The sequence below is a fragment of the Lycorma delicatula genome, chromosome 1, assembly GCF_047948215.1.
Source record: "Lycorma delicatula isolate Av1 chromosome 1, ASM4794821v1, whole genome shotgun sequence".
NCBI classification, from domain to species: Eukaryota; Metazoa; Arthropoda; class Insecta; order Hemiptera; family Fulgoridae; genus Lycorma; species Lycorma delicatula.
The window spans coordinates 114,016,627-114,033,392 of NC_134455.1; the positions used below are offsets into that span (position 1 = coordinate 114,016,627).

Sequence of the window (16,766 nt, forward strand, 5' to 3'; positions counted from 1 at the left end):
GTTCCCCTTCTAAACAGTAAAAAGTACAAAAATGCATATTGGCAAAAGAACTCCCAAAATTCTTTGATGAAATATGTCTAAAATTTATATACTGATCATAAATTAGTAATGGTCATCAACAAGGTTGATATTCCACAACAGCATTTACAAAACAAAAAAGAAGAAAAAAGATGGAAGTTAAATCATGTATTTTTGGTAATGTAATATGATCTGTTTTATTTCAAAAAATCCTTTTCCCTGTTCCCCATATAGTTTTCATTTTATTGTATGAATTAAATATTAAATATAAATATTTAATCTTTTTTCATTAAGAACAGCTTTAGCTTAGTTATAAATAATGCTAAAAGTTAAGTAAAGTTGTAAGCTAGTTGGGTCCATAAAAAAATAAAACACACCAATTAGGTGACTGCGGAAGGTCACTAGTGCAATCACTAATGAGAATCTATAGACTAAGCTTAATCTAAAAATAAATGTTAAGTTTATTCCTGAGTAATTTTTTACCTCTGTTTGTCTATTCCACCTTACATGCAACTCATGTCTGAATAGTAGATTAGGTTTATAAAAGATGCAGATGCATATACATGTTACTGTAGCAGAACTCTAAATTTAAGTCTAGGTTTCATCAGAAAATTTGACAAAAACTTATTTCCTCTTTTGGGAGCCTCCAGAATGTGTTATAACCTCTCAAAGAAATAGTAAAAGATGCAATTCATGAAAACAAGATCAAAAACATCAGTATGATGTTCCTCAATTAATGTTCCTCACTCTAAGACTGGGTTAATTTAATGGAAAAATGACAATGACAACATATAATAATTAGGTGGTTCAACTTAATTCAAACAAAAGTAGTATTTTGCCAAGTAAATAGTTGGTCTACAAGAATATTCTTATACGTTTTTTTTAGTTTTAAATTAATTGTTGTTTCATGTTTACTAAATTTATAAAATGTCTTTTTGTATGCAAGTAAAAGTATGTACTTTTAGAATAAGTAAACTTTATTCTTGAGGGAAAAATTATTATTCATATAAATACTATATACATATATCTAATTAATTTTGTTTATTACTGAATTGTGTTATCATTAGATAATTTTTATAATAGACTATGACAGCTTATGTGACAGTCATAAGCACTATAAGATAGTAATAAGTTACATACCTATTACATATGTACGTAGTTGTAAATACATATGTGATAGCCACAGAACATGATTAATATGAATTACATAATTATACTTGATTTTATAGCAATATTTCAGGTATAAAATATTTTTAAGCCATATGCAATATTTATCAGTATATACAAAATAGTCTGAATGCATTACGAAATGAGAGAAAAGTGTTAAAAATAACACTTTTCTAAGCAAGATCATTTACTTTCATTCTACATGTATAATACTTCATACAATTGGTGGATTAATTTGTAAATCTGTAAATAAATCAAATAGAATATTACTGATAAAAGATACATTTTTCCACCATAGCTGAAAAAAAAGACCTTGTGACAAAGAACTATACAATTTGCTCATTAACTTCACTAACCAAGACCATTTTATTTACTGCATTTTGAATGCAATATATTAAAATTATAAAATCAGTTCTAATTTTTTATAAATATATTATTGAACTATTTCATACAAAAATTTGTTGTTAAACAGACAATTAGTTACAATTATTAAATATTTTCATAATGATAATAATTATTGTAATTTTTCATTTATAGGCACAAACAATGTGTTATACTGTGATAAACTGAATGTAGCTCAGGAAAACATTTTATAAATAAATGTTTTACAAGTTTTATAAATAAAACTAATCTATGTACAGTGTCTGAGAAGGTAGAAGATCTAGGATAATATTTATATCATTTTCACCTCGCACAATTTTGATACAGTCATGTTTTCTGCGATTACAGCTTGTTGACGAGTTTATTTTCTTATTTCTTTTCTTGATCTTCACTAGCTGACGCAAATCAGTGAACTGTAAAAAAAAAAATCAATGTTTAACATATGGACAAGTTCGTGTTTTAAAAGAAGTAATATTAAAGGTGATATTATATTATTATATTATTTTTTAGTAGCATAGTATTTTTATGTACTGCAATGTCATTCATGAACTAATTTTACATTTCATTTTTTGTTTCTTTAATATAGATAAATAACAATCCAACATTTATGAATGAATTTTTGAAGTTGCACAATAATTGTAAAAAGATTTTTAGAAGCATACTTCTTGTATTTAAAAATCAAGTGATTTTTTAAAGTTTAAATCATAATTTATTGTGCTGATTAAAAAAAGGAAAATATTATTTACATGAAAGTCATGTAATGCATTCTTTATTAAGTAGCATAGTGAGTAATAACTGTAACATTCTTACAACTTCTAAATAAAAAAAAAACCTATGTTAACAAGGCGTTTGGTATTGTAAATAACAATACTACAACATGATGAAAAATATAGATAAAATTCAGAAAATCAATCAAGTTTATGCTGCACTGTTTGCATCAATAGAGGGTTAAAAACTATGAATAAAAACTCTAAGCAACGTTTTTAAGTACTGATAGGTTTGATGTGATGATTATTATTATTTTTTCTATTGCTATGTCTAGCAGAGTTTGCAACAGAATTGGATGTTTGCTGTTGAATAAACTCAACTTGCAACTGTAAATTGTATTCTTTTTGATGTTATTTTTAGTTGACAATAAATCTGAGAATTTTCAGGTTCTGTTGATTGCAACGCAGATAAATGTATTTTTCTGTGATGTCACCTGCGACTTTGAACAGTCTATCTATAATCTTGTGAATTGTAATATCTTATTGTGAGGTCAGATAATTCTTTTTTTCTTTTCTTGATTATATTGCCATATAAGCTTGAAGGTTGTGAGTAGGATATGGGGAAAGGGAAACAGAATTTTGTAGCATATGAAAAATTCCTTGCCTGACTGGGATTAGAACCCAGGACCTCTAGATAAAAAACTGAAATGCTATCACTTCACCATGGAGATCGGCATTTTTCTTGTACATCAAATAATAATCCATCTAAGAATGTGAAAGAATATGATTAGAAGAAAAGATTGTATGATCAACTGAAATCTCAAAGATTAATAAAATTATTGGGAAGTTTAAGATAGATGCTATGAGCTCCGCCTGAAAAAAGTATAACTTTTTTGAGGGGAGGCTTGGCTTTATCTGATAAGATACTTTGCCATTAGGAGTTTTGTGTTGTCACTGTTCACATCAACTGAGGTTAAGTTTACCACATAGGTTCTACCAGGTAACACCAAGGATGTAGTACTCTTATCAAGATCACAGCATACTTTTTATAGAAGATCTAGTAGGGCGACCAAAACAGCTCTGAAAATAACATATAAAAATGATAATTTAGAAGAAGGGATCAATGAAAAGAAAATGGGAAAGGTGATGAGAAAGAAGAACTGTCCATCGGGTAGAATATTGACTTTCCTCGGTTACTCTGTAAATTTTAACAGTCAAAAATTACAAGTTACTCTTTATCCACAGATTTGCCCTTATTATTATCTATCATCTGAACAATAAATTTTTCTGAATGAATTCCTGCAGCAGAATCATCAAAAGTTGAAGTCTGAAGATCTCAGCTATTCAAAGAAAATATTCTTGTAAATGGAGTGAAAGTATTGTGTAAATATCTTACATTAATTTCTGTATAAGAGTTTATACAGAAAAGATTGATTGTTTATAATTTTTTTTTTGTTGAGATTACTCAATTGCTTTCCTGAAGAAAAAGCTTTTTATGAAATTACTCTGAAATTAACCTATTTACCAACCACTCAAGAATCTGGAGAAAAAATACTTCATCTTGCGAATTTCATAACTTGATTATTTAAAAACTAATCTGCCTTACATGAACATTGAGTTGTGGAGGACAGTGAATTGCTGTGGAGGTCAAAAGTAATTTGAAGTAGTCATGTCCACAGTTTCATATTATTTGAGGTATGTGAATTAAGCAATGAAGGCTTTTACAGTACGTGTTTCATTAAGATATACAGGGATATTTTTAACTCACTTTTTTGTAAAAGGCTCTTGGTTCATAATTCTTTCTTCTTCTCCTTCTCTTTTTATTTTCTTCATCAGACAAATCTTCATCACTATCTCTGTCATATACACTATCATTCTTTGTTAAGTGGTCCATATTATAATGCGATTTTCTCTCTGCATCTGACACTATGCTAATATTTCTTTTCCAATCCAAAAGTGAATTTTGTGATGTTTCTCTTTTAACATTAATCTGGAAGAATAAAAGCAATTATGCAATAAATAACTGCATAAATAAAAGGAATTGTCATTTATGCTATACGTACATGACATCTTTATTTGTTATCAATTTAATGATAACATCAAAATTATAATTTATCAAATTAAAGATATTTTCAATTAGACTTAACAAATTAACTTTTATCAAATTCTTTAATTTTAAGCAAATTACTATATCCTAAAAGGTATTATTATAAATAATACATTTTAATGATTTAATAAGTTAAAGAAGACACCCTAAGGGCTTATAATTTACGCTTACACTTTTGTCAAAGTGCATTTAATAATTACTATTTCTCGAAGAAAGAACATTTGGAGAGGCTAGTACGTATAAGGAAATATTTAGTTATAATAAAGCTATGTCTTTCAAATGAAATGAATTAGATGGATTTTCTGCAGTAACTTAGATTGGCTGTGAAATGTATGATGAACTTAGTCTGATACAATACCTAGAATAGATAATATTTCTTACACACTAAAATTGTTATGCAATATATCATAAAACCAATAACTCACATAATTAATTCAAGCTTTAATTTTTACTATATTCTCTCAAAATTTAAAAGAGATAATATAATTCCTGTATATAAGTAAGAGATAAGTTGTAATTTATAAACTGATAGGTCAATATGACTTATTTCAAATCGAGCAGATTTTTGAAACCAATACTTTTTTACAAAGATTAGTAAATTTTTAATAAAAGGCAGTGAACTATTATCTTTTCAATATAGTTTTAGATTTGAAAAAAGTATTGAAGATACAACAATAGACTCTACTTATGACCTGGTGCTTTAGAGAAAGGTGAAAACTATCATTAATGTTGACTACTAACTGTTGTTGTGACTAGGTGAAACTGTTGTACTACAGGTGTTGTATTGAGTTATGATATTATGGTAGTAACAGTATCAATTATTTTTATTCTAATAATTTGTTTTATTTTTATGATAATTTTTTTATATTTTTGAAAATTGATTATTAGATTGTTTTGACACCAGTATTTCTTTACTTCCGTTTTGATTTCTGAAAAATAGAAGTTTTTTCTCATATTGGAATGGGAGATGATAAACTTAAGTACAAACTGGTAGATAGCAACCGAGCTGAAGCCTGCCTTCTGTTTGCTAAATCAGTTTTTTAATCACTTTTCCCAGTAAAATGTTTTTTGTAATTCTGCATAAAAAGTTAAGAAAAGTAAGAAACTTTTCTCCTAGAGCTTATGATCACAGAAGAATATTGGATTTGGAAGAAAGGACATTGGAACATTTGAGTTATAACATATTGCAGTAATTTAATAATTATCATTATTAATTTAACACCATGTGTCCATAAAAGAACTCTGGGGTTTCAAGAGAAAATAGTTTTTATTTTGCACCACTCAGTAGGGTTTTATGCGCAATCTTGAGGCAACAACAATTAAGTTTTAGTTTACATATTCTCCAATACAATAGTTGCATTAAAGGCTGTTGTACAGACCAAGATTTTATGAGTCTGAGCTTCAGTACCTTAGCATCACCATAAGAAAAGGCACAGTGTGTGTAATAGTTCACTAAAATAAAATCAGTGACTGTCGTACAAATAAATTATACACAAGTATTTCATAGAAATTCTCCAAGTGACAATAGCATATGTAAGTAATTTGATCAGTGTTCAGAAGCCAGAAATGTTTTGAAAGGAGACTCACCAGGTTGGCTAAAACAAGTGCCAAAAACAAAAAGAATTCTACTGTTTTCCCACTAGTCCAAAACATTTAGTTGATGGTGTTAGTCATCAACTAAACATTCCTAAAAGCACTGCGTGAGATGTTATTCACAAGCAATTGAAACTTTGTACTTACAATCTGCAGCTACTTCGTGAAATTATACTTAACAATAAGCCATAAAGAATTCAATTTGTAATAACCATACTAGACTTCATTTCTACTGATGAAAACTACTTGCAATACATTTTATTTTCTATTGAAACAACATTTCATGTTCATGGAGTCAAGAATCACCACAATAGTAAAGTACAGAGATTAGAAAATCCACACAAATTGGGGAATTTATCTGCAGTTATCTGAAAGTGAATGTCTGGTGTGGGATCATGGATAATTGAATTTTTGAGCTATTTATTTCTATGAGCAGAATATTACAGGCGTAGTAGTATACTTGGACATGTTAGAGATCTTCATGTTTTCACATACTGAAAATATAGAGAGGGCCTAATTTTCCAACACTATAGAACCCCTCCACATCATGCAGAAATTATGTGAACTGTGCTCAATGACAGGTTCTCAGAGGACTATATAAACAGGGAAGCTCCCATCGCTTGGCTAATGCAAAGTTCTGATATGACATCAATGAATTTTATCTTTTGGGGATAAATGAAAGATATCATATATCACGAAAAAATCCAGTCTCACTTGATTACCTATAGCAAAGAATAAGAGAAGCTGTGGAAATGATTTCTGCAGACATGATCGCCAGTGTGTGGAATGAGGTGGATTATCAGCTTGACATCTGCAGAGCTGTAAACGGTGCTCATATTGAGTTAAAAAAACGTAGACTTTGTACTTTCATGTAATAAAACATATACATTTATATTATATATATATATATATATATATATATATATATATATATATATATATATATGTCGGAGAATAAAGTACAGTGGAGTATCTTCCGACAAAACGATGAGAATATTCTTTAGAATATCTGTATTTTTAGTAGTTTTAAGAAATGTACTATTACTAGTAATATTTTGTAAAATAAGGTTTAAATTGTTTTATTGCGGTAGGCTTAGGCCTAGGTAGGCACATGGTTGTCAACGTAGTCGGGATCCCAGGACGATAGGGGTATCATAAAATTAATAAGGAAAAGGAAATATGCAGTAGGTATATTATTTGAGAATATGGAGAAAGGGTAGTCTTGCTTTGGAACCCAGATCGAACGGACGTCCTGGTGGTCGCGAATTCGTTGTTTCCCTGAGCCTCGGTCTATCGCAGGTTGTTTTAGTATTGTTTGAGTTCTAAATTAAATTAATCTTATATTATGATTCGTGTACTGCTGAGTTATTGATGGGTGATAGTTATCATTTGTAATTGTTTCATTGTACGAGTTGTCTACTCATTTTTATTGGTTGAGCTTTATTATAGTCTTATATATTCTCCACTTGTAATAATAAAAGTGAGTGAAACACAAAACGTTGAATCCCTGACAAATCTCCTCGCGTCTCCGACATCAGAAGTGGGATCGTCTCCATCTGGTCCATCACCTGATCAGTGGAATACATTGTTTGAGTTTATGAAGTGTTGTATGCAAAAGCCATTATCGACAAAGAAAAGTGTTGCGTTACCACGATTTAATCCAGAGAGTGCGGGATCGGATTCTGTTGCTTGGTGCTCTGCAGCAGAACTGTGTCTATTAGAAAATCCTCTTCATCGCGCAATGTGACGTGTTTCAAATGTGGGGTAGCTGGTCATATTGCGCCAAACTGTACGGCTCCAGGTAGCAGCCGTAGCGGTCCAGGGAACAACAAGGAGAATGGTAGCGTCGAACGCCGTGTGAATCTTTGCACAGTTGCAGCTCCTACTGGTATTCTAAATCATCTTGGTGAGTCGTTTCCATATTGTTTTGATTCAGGAGCGGAATGCTCATTAATAAAGGAATCGATAGCGATTAAGTTTTCTGGACGTAGAATTAATGAATTAATAATTTTGAAAGGCATCGGAAATGTTGTAGTAAATTGTAGCATGCAAATTTTATCTATTGTAATTATGGATTTGTTTACATTAGAGATTCTTTTTCACGTTGTCCCAGATGAATATTTGAGTTATAATATTTTAATTGGTCGAGAAATTTTGAGCTTGGGTTTTGAAGTAAATATTTCTCAAAATAATTTTAAAATCTGTAAATCTAAAGTAGTAAATGAATGTAGTAAATTCGAAATTATAAAATTTTGATAATTGCAGATACGATAGAAGAAGCGTTTGAAAGACTTCGAGTGGTATTAAAAATTCTTATAGATGCGGGATTCTCATTTAATTTTTCAAAATGTTCTTTTCTCAAAACATCTGTTTCATACCTTGGGTATGAGATTCAAGAAGGACAAGTTCGTCCAAACCCTCGTAAAATAAACCCTTTAACAATGTTACCCGCTCCAAGGACCGTTACTCAGCTTAGACAGTTTATTGGCCTTGCATCTTATTTCCGACGGTTTGTCCCTAAGTTTTCACAAATCATGAAACCATTATATGCTCTTACCTCAGGTAAAAAATATATTGTGTGGACTGAGACACATGAAAACGCCCGACAAAAAGTAATTCATACTTTGACCAACGAACCCGTCTTAATTATCTTTGACCCGGATTACCCTATAGAACTGCATACCGATGGGTACGGAGCAATACTCATGCATAAAGTAGACGGTAAAAATAAAGTTATTGAATACTTTAGTAAAAGGACAAGCCCAGCCGAGTCCAGGTATCATTCTTACGAACTCGAAACTATGGCCGTTGTTAAATCTATTAAACCTTTTCGGCATTACTTGCATGGACGACAATTTACTGTTGTAACTGATTGTAATTCATTGAAATCTTCTCAAAATAAGATTGATCTTAATGATAGAGTCCATAGGTGGTGGGCTTATTTACAGGCTTTTCAGTTCGATATAGTTTATAGAGAAGGCAAACGTATGTCGCACGCGGATTTCTTCTCTCGAAACCCTTTGTCCGATTTACCAAAACAGGTTAATAAGTTTAAAATAGGAGATCACGTTTTGATTAAGAACGAAGAACGTAATCAAACGAAACTCGATAGGAAATTTAGAGGTCCATTCGTAGTAACAGAATTACTTGATACCGACAGGTACACACTAAAATCTTTAAGTAGTAGTAGAAGTTATAAATATAGTCATGATAAGTTGAGAGAAATGCCTGAGAATTATATTCCTAATGAGTTGGATGTTTCCTCAGACAATGAAAGTTGTGCCGAGGAGACTGTTGATGTTGGTCCAGAAACAGGGACTATGGTTTAAAAAGAGACCACCAATGACGCAATGCACTAATGGCTGGCAGCAGGTCGTGGACCTGGAATTTTTATTTTTCGCACATGCATCAGTGTGTAGTCGTAACTGCAAACTAAATTAATGTTAGTTTATCAGGCTAATGTTAGTTTGATCAGGGCGCGATGGGCACCTGATGATGTGTCGGGCAGGTAGTTGTGGCAACTACAGAATATGTATGATACTGTATGTGGCATACAGGGTAGCCTAGAGATAGTGCAGAGGTCTATTGGTGGAGGAAATAAAACTGTTGATGTTGGTCCTGAAACAGGGACTATTGTTTAAAAAGAGACCACCAATGACGCAATGCACTAATGGCTGGCAGCAGGTCGTGGACCTGGCATTTTTATTTTTCGCACGTGCATCAGTGTGTAGTCGTAACTGCAAACTAAATTAGTGGCTAATGTTAGTTTGATCAGGGCGCGATGGGCACCTGATGATGTGTCGGGCAGGTAGTTGTGGCAACTACAGAATATGCATGATACTGTATGTGGCATACAGGGTAGCCTAGAGATAGTGCAGAGGTCTATTGGTGGAGGAAATAAAATCTTATTTGACAGTTAACTGATAAGGAATAATGATTGATGGCTTTTCGATCTCTTGAGTACTGTACGATGACTATTTAGGATAATGAATAATTAATGGATTTCTGTTACTCGAGAGGACTTCTGAATCTATCTTTTGTACTTTAACTATTGTAAAATGCTTTATAATGACCGAGGTCAGTTGAAAACAAAAATTAAAATACCACTGTAACTCAATGTTTTAGATACACCCGAGGGCGTGTGATTGTCAGAATGGCCGTGTCGGAGAATAAAGTACAGTGGAGTATCTTCCGACAAAACGATGAGAATATTCTTTAGAATATCTGTATTTTTAGTAGTTTTAAGAAATGTACTATTACTAGTAATATTTTGTAAAATAAGGTTTAAATTGTTTTATTGCGGTAGGCTTAGGCCTAGGTAGGCACATGGTTGTCAACGTAGTCGGGATCCCAGGACGATAGGGGTATCATAAAATTAATAAGGAAAAGGAAATATGCAGTAGGTATATTATTTGAGAATATGGAGAAAGGGTAGTCTTGCTTTGGAACCCAGATCGAACGGACGTCCTGGTGGTCGCGAATTCGTTGTTTCCCTGAGCCTCGGTCTATCGCAGGTTGTTTTAGTATTGTTTGAGTTCTAAATTAAATTAATCTTATATTATGATTCGTGTACTGCTGAGTTATTGATGGGTGATAGTTATCATTTGTAATTGTTTCATTGTACGAGTTGTCTACTCATTTTTATTGGTTGAGCTTTATTATAGTCTTATATATTCTCCACCCTCCTCTATGAATCATGAGACCTTGCCGTTGGTGAGGGGGCTTGAGTGCTCAGGGATACAGAGTAGCTGGACCGAAGGTGCAACCATATCGGAGAGGTATCTGTTGAGAGCCAGACTAAGGAATGATTCCTGAAAGAGGGCAGCAGCTCTTTCAGTAGTTGTTAGGGGCGTGAGTCAGGACGACTTAAACGGCCGTATCAACATCACTCAGTCCTCTGAGTACTGCGCAGCTGAAAGCAATGGAAAACTACAGCTGCTTTTTTTCCAAGAAAATGTGGCTCTGCATTTTCACATAGCAATAATGGAGGCGCCTTCCTTGGTAAAATATTCCGGAGGTAAAATAGTCCCCCGTTCGGATCTCCGGGTGGGGACTACTAAGGAAGGGGTCACCAGAAAATTAAAAAATAACATTCTACGAGTCGGAGCGTGGAATGTTAGAAGCTTAAAAAAGGTTGGTAGGCTAGAAAATTTAAAAAGGGAAATGGGTAGGACAAATGTGGATATAGTAGGAATTAGTGAGGTTCGGTGGGAAGAGGAAGGCGACTTTTGGTCAGGTGATTTTAGAGTAATTAACTCAGCGTCAAATAATGGGCAGGCAGGAGTAGGTTTCGTGATGAACAAGAAGATAGGGAGGAGAGTGGAGTATTTCAAAACGCATAGCGATAGAATCATTGTAATAAGGATAAAATCAAAACCTAAACCGACAACGATTGTTAACGTCTATATGCCTACAAGCGCCCATGATGATGATGAGGTAGAGTGTGTATACGAAGAGATTGTTGAAGCAATTAAACACGTAAAAGGAGATGAAAATTTAATAATAGTTGGAGATTGGAATGCAAGCATTGGAAAAGGCAAGGAAGGAAATATAGTGGGTGAATACGGGCTGGGCAAAAGGAATGAAAGAGGGGACCGACTTATAGAATTTTGCACGAAGTATAATTTAGTAATTGCCAACACCCAATTTAAAAATCATAATAGAAGAATATACACTTGGAAAAAGCCAGGCGATACTGGAAGGTATCAGATAGATTATATCATGGTTAAGCAAAGATTTAGAAATCAACTCGTTGACTGCAAAACTTACCCTGGAGCAGACATTGATAGCGACCATAATTTGGTGATAATGAAATGTAGATTGGGGTTTAAAAACCTGAAGAAAAGGTGTCAGATGAATCGGTGGAATTTAGAGAAGCTTGAGGAAGAGGAGGTAAAGAAGATTTTTGAGGAGGACATCGCAAGAGGTCTGAGTAAAAAAGATAAGGTAGAAAATGTAGAAGAAGAATGGGAGAATGTTAAAAAGGAAATTCTTAAATCAGCAGAAGCAAACTTAGGCGGAATAAAGAGAACCGGTAGAAAACCTTGGGTTTCAGACGATATATTGCAGCTGATGGATGAACGTAGAAAATATAAGAATGCTAGTGATGAAGAAAGTAAAAGGAACTATCGGAAATTAAGAAATGCTATAAACAGGAAGTGCAAACTGGTGAAAGAAGAGTGGATTAAAGAAAAGTGTTCAGAAGTGGAAAGAGAAATGAACATTGGTAAAATTGACGGAGCATACAGGAAAGTTAAGGAAAATTTTGGGGTACATAAATTAAAATCTAATAATGTGTTAAACAAAGATGGTACACCAATATATAATACGAAAGGTAAAGTCGATAGATGGGTGGAATATATTGAAGAGTTATACGGAGGAAATGAATTAGAAAATGGTGTTATAGAGGAAGAAGAGGAAGTTGAGGAGGATGAAATGGGAGAAACAATACTGAGATCTGAATTTAAGAGAGCATTAAAAGATTTAAATGGCAGAAAGGCTCCTGGAATAGACGGAATACCTGTAGAATTACTGCGCAGTGCAGGTGAGGAAGCGATTGATAGATTATACAAACTGGTGTGTAATATTTATGAAAATGGGGAATTTCCATCAGACTTCAAAAAAAGTGTTATAGTTATGATACCAAAGAAAGCAGGGGCAGATAAATGTGAAGAATACAGAACAATTAGTTTAACTAGTCATGCATCAAAAATCTTAACTAGAATTTTATACAGAAGAATTGAGAGGAGAGTGGAAGAAGTGTTAGGAGAAGACCAATTTGGTTTCAGGAAAAGTATAGGGACAAGGGAAGCAATTTTAGGCCTCAGATTAATAGTAGAAGGAAGATTAAAGAAAAACAAACCAACATACTTGGCGTTTATAGACCTAGAAAAGGCTTTCGATAACGTAGACTGGAATAAAATGTTCAGCATTTTAAAAAAATTAGGGTTCAAATACAGAGATAGAAGAACAATTGCTAACATGTACAGGAACCAAACAGCAACAATAACAATTGAAGAACATAAGAAAGAAGCCCTAATAAGAAAGGGAGTCCGACAAGGATGTTCCCTATCTCCGTTACTTTTTAATCTTTACATGGAACTAGCAGTTAATGATGTTAAAGAACAATTTAGATTCGGAGTAACAGTACAAGGTGAAAAGATAAAGATGCTACGATTTGCTGATGATATAGTAATTCTAGCCGAGAGTAAAAAGGATTTAGAAGAAACAATGAACGGCATAGATGAAGTCCTACGCAAGAACTATCGCATGAAAATAAACAAGAACAAAACAAAAGTAATGAAATGTAGGAGAAATAACAAAGATGGACCGCTGAATGTGAAAATAGGAGGAGAAAAGATTATGGAGGTAGAAGAATTTTGTTATTTGGGAAGTAAAATTACTAAAGATGGACGAAGCAGGAGCGATATAAAATGCCGAATAGCACAAGCTAAACGAGCCTTCAGTAAGAAATATAATTTGTTTACATCAAAAATGAATTTAAATGTCAGGAAAAGATTTTTGAAAGTGTATGTTTGGAGTGTCGCTTTATATGGAAGTGAAACTTGGACAATCGGAGTATCTGAGAAGAAAAGATTAGAAGCTTTTGAAATGTGGTGCTATAGGAGAATGTTAAAAATCAGATGGGTGGATAAAGTGACAAATGAAGAGGTATTGCGGCAAATAGATGAAGAAAGAAGCATTTGGAAAAATATAGTTAAAAGAAGAGACAGACTTATAGGCCACATACTAAGGCATCCTGGAATAGTCGCTTTAATATTGGAAGGACAGGTAGAAGGGAAAAATTGTGTAGGCAGGCCACGTTTGGAGTATGTAAAACAAATTGTTGGGGATGTAGGATGTAGAGGGTATACTGAAATGAAACGACTAGCACTAGATAGGGAATCTTGGAGAGCTGCATCAAACCAGTCAAATGACTGAAGACAAAAAAAAAAAAAAAAAATATTCTCCACTTGTAATAATAAAAGTGAGTGAAACACAAAACGTTGAATCCCTGACAAATCACCTCGCGTCTCCGACATATATATATATATATCAAAGACAAAAATTTAAAAGCCATTTACCACCAAGAGTACAGAAGTTAATAATGCTTCTCACCTTAAGATTATTATTTTTTAATAGCGCTTTCGAGGTTTTCTCTCATCATCAGTTAAACTTTTCCCAAATCGCACATTAAATTCAAACATAACATATAAAAATACGTAGTCAATCTACACTAATATTATAAAGAGGAAAGATTTGTTTGTTTGTATTGAATAGGCACCGAAACTACTAGACCGATTTGAAAAATTATTTTTCCATTAGAAGCCGACATTATCCCTGATGAACATATGCTACTTTTTACCGCGTTATTTAAGCAACATATTTTAATTTTTCTATCTTTGTAATTCAGTAACTAGCAACTGTCCGTCGTCGTCGTGTCTCTCTTGACGCTCGCGTCCCCACCACCGCCTGCCTCTGCACCCTCGACCCCCCACACCCCGCTCGGCTAGCTAGGCAGCAGCATGTGACCTAAGCGTCACTGCGATGCGGGAGGGGAGTCAATGTCACAAAATAAAGTGCCGCGCGGCTCATTCGCGCGGTCGGCTTCCTACGCAGCGGTTGTGTGCGATATCGAATATTTTTCCTTGAAAATATTTTGAATTTTTTATATTTTTTTAATCACCACTTTATATACAGGCTAATTCCTGTTCAACATGTAAGCAAATAATTTAGTATTAGTTGATGTAGTATTTAGTTTTTTTTATCATTTCAAAATGCCCTAAAGATTAAGATCTCAACTTTCTAGAAATAGTTTACAGGCTAGGGCAATAAAAATAATTTCAAGGGTATTTCATTTAAAGATGAAAAAAATTCATAAAATTATTCACAAAAGATGAAATATTCGGCAAAGTGAAATGTTACATGGCAAGTGTGGAGTGGCAGAAGCGGGGTTTACCTCACTGTCATTTGCTATTTTGGCTAGAAAGAAAAATCCAGCCAGACGAAATTGATAGTGTCATAGTTGCGGAACTGCCAAACCAACAAAACGACCCGATATTGTACGATATCGTGACTAAAAATATGGTGCACGGTCCATGCGGAGAGCATAACTTAACAGCACTATGTATGAAAAACGGTATCTGCACAAAAAAGTACCCTCGACGTTTCGTCAACGATACCCAAACCGGAGAGGACAGATATCCAGTTTATCGTCGTCGTGACGCCGAAAATGGGGGCCAAAGCGCTACGCTTATATCAGAGGAAGTACTTTCTATATATATAATAGGTGGATTGTTCCTTATTCTCCATTATTGTTTAACGCGCACATAAATATCGAGTACTGTCACTCAGTTCAAGCCATCAAATACATTTGTAAATATATCAATAAAGGATCTGACCAAGCTACTTTTAGCGTCAAAAACCCAAACGATGAAGTGGAAAACTATGTAAATGGCCGGTACATAAGAACATCCGAAGCTGTTTGGCGAATTTCAGAATTTCCCATTCACGAGGGACATCCTACAGTCTTGCAGTTAGCCGTCCACTTATAAAACGGCCAAAGGGTGTATTTTACCGCAGAAACGGCTGAACAAGTGGTCCAAAACCCTGAACGACTGCAACAAATATCTTATTTTTTTAAATGGGTACACCAACCGTGCGAAGCCGGGCCGGGCAGCTATATTCAATAAATTAAGTGATTCCGACGCGGACGAAGTCGCGGGTTTCAGCTATGTATCATATTGTCGTTAATTTTTGCGAATCAATTTTCACAATGAAGTACTATTTGTAACGAGTGAATATATCCCACGCAGACGAAGTCGTGGGCCACGGCTATATAATATAAATATATAATTAAAAATTTTTTATTATGTGATAAGATTGGATTGCAATTTTGCAGAACATTTAATAATCAATAAACATTCAATCACAGATTCAGGTACAAATTTAATATTTAATAAATATTAAAATAAATTATAATATTATAATTTATTTTAATATTGTTTCAATAATAAATTAAATATTTTGGAAAAATATTATATATACAAGTATAGACAAAAGTTTAATTTGATTAATGTACAGACAGAATTTGATAATGACTTTCTTACCACAACCGCCTTAGATAGTAGTACATTTATATAATTTAAATAAATGCAAATAACTTCAGAACAGTACTGTATGTGTTGGTAACCATATAATAAAAAATTGTTAATTATTTAACTTCATATTTTTAATATTTTTATATGTTATAATTTAATGTGTGATTTGACAAAAAAAAGAAAAGTTTAACTGATGATGAGGGAAAACCTCGAAAGCGCTATTAAAAAGTAATAAGCATAAGGTAAGAAGCATTATTAAATTCTGTACTCTTGGTAGTAAATGGTTTTTATACTTTTTTCTTTAAGATATTAGTACAGAAGGGAGTATGAACAAATACAATAACAAAAGAATTGTTTTTGCTAAGTTAATTATTTATATATATATAGCTGACATAATTCATGTACCATTAAGACACTGTATTTGGCATCAACCAGCTGTTTTTGGAAAAAATAAACAGTTATTTGTCATAGTTTCATTAGTGGACGTTTTTGCAATTTTTATCAAAAAGTTCTTATAAACTGATGCAAGGATAAAAAATCTCTAAATCAGCTGTATAAGGTGACTTGAGACATTACAGCCTTATTTTTTATACTGAAATGTTAAGGTGTATGTCAATTTTATGGAATTTTTTATTTACTGAAATTAATCTTAGTGTTCCTGGTTGATGGGTTCTAAATCAAAAAGTTCCAAAC

The 16,766-nt window shown here is 33.0% G+C and overlaps 1 pseudogene; it reads right to left on the reverse strand.

Moving 5' to 3' along the window:
- Positions 1-1,811: 1,811 nt before the first annotated feature.
- The window catches only part of LOC142317602 (uncharacterized), a 61,440-nt pseudogene continuing 46,485 nt past the window's right edge, over positions 1,812-16,766 (reverse strand).